This window comes from Neomonachus schauinslandi, chromosome 4 (genome assembly GCF_002201575.2).
Source record: "Neomonachus schauinslandi chromosome 4, ASM220157v2, whole genome shotgun sequence".
In the NCBI taxonomy this organism is placed as follows: domain Eukaryota; kingdom Metazoa; phylum Chordata; class Mammalia; order Carnivora; family Phocidae; genus Neomonachus; species Neomonachus schauinslandi.
This window is the reverse complement of record NC_058406.1, coordinates 1564779-1566293: the sequence shown is the minus strand read 5'-3', so window position 1 is coordinate 1566293 and position 1515 is coordinate 1564779.

The window sequence follows — 1515 nt, the reverse complement described above, 5'->3', positions numbered from 1 at the left end:
CATCCATCCTTCCTTCCACTCATCCATCCATCCATCCACCCTTCCACCCATCCATCCATCCACCCTTCCATTCATCCATCCATTATTCCAGACATCCATCCACCCATCCTCCTTCCACTCATCCATCCATCCAGACATCCAGACATCCATCCACTCATCCATCCATCCATCCAGACATCCATCCACCCACCCTTCTATCCATCCATCCATCTACCCATCCATCCACTCACCCACTCACCTATCCCTCCATTTATCCATACAACCTCCTGTTCAATTATCCTCCCTCCCTTCCATCCCCCTTTCTTCTCTTAGTGGCTGAAGTGAGCATCCTCACTTGTCTTTGTCCACCTCTTTCCTTGGTGACCTTCAGGCTTCAGCAGAGCTGATGGGGTCTCCACAGCTGACAGCACGGCACCCATTGAGTCCTGCCTGCTGTCGTTCCCTTCCAGCTAGCTGGGTCAGAATGACCTCCCTCGGTGGCTCCTCTCTCAGCCTCCCCATGAGCCTGACACTAAACTGGTCGGGGTGGGCAGATCTGGCCCTCTGCAGCCGATATGACCTCCACAAGGAGGGGCAGAGGAAAGAAATGGTGCTGAGCTGACACGTTCTGGGGAGCCCTTGGCAGAGCCTTCCATGGTTCAGCGTGGTTCTGTGGAGACACTGCTGGGAGGGCAAGGGGAGGCAGGCCAGTTTGAGGGAGAGAGTCTGAGGCCAGACCACCACTTACCCCTCTCCTGCTTTTTGTCCCCCATCCTCATGGAACTCTGGTCCTGAGCACTTACAAAATATTTTCTCTAAATATATCTGTTGGAGGAAATTTGGAAAACACAAGAAAAAAACATTGCAAAGCCAGTAAGAACTAGCCTTGACCCTACCATGCTAAGCACTGCTGATATTTTGGTATGTTCCTTAGGGTTTTATATTTCAAAATAAAATGAGGATGTGTTCTTATCCCAAACCCCTGCATCTCCTGCTCCCACCTAGTGCCCTCCCCACACCACGTCACGTGCCAGGTCCTGACAGGTCCCCGGTCATTTCTCTCCAAATTGACAGCTGGCCTTTGTCACGTAGGTGGGACTCTTGGCCCTTCCTTGCACCCCTCCCCATGAATTCTCACACATGGTTCAATATCTGGCTAAATTATCGCCTCATGGGGGTGGCCTGTGGCCAGCAGGCAGGTGGCCAGTCACACTTTTGCACCTGGGGTCAAATGTGCTGTGACCACGGATGACGGGGAGGCAGAGGGAAGTTCTGAGGACAGGCGCCTCTGTGGCCCGGCAGGAGTGGGGCCCCAGCCCTGGCAGGTGGTGAGCCCCACCTGGGCACATGCTGGCTGAGGCGTGGACCCCTTCTCTGGGACCAATGTGGCCAGAACCCTGGAACAGATTTTGCGGGGACCCGGGTTCCGGATCCATTAAGACAGAGCCCTTCCCTGTAGCCATTTCAGGACTCTGTAACGTGGCCACCTGGCCACAGGGCAGGCCAGAAAGGACCGTCTCTCCTTTGGGGTGTCAG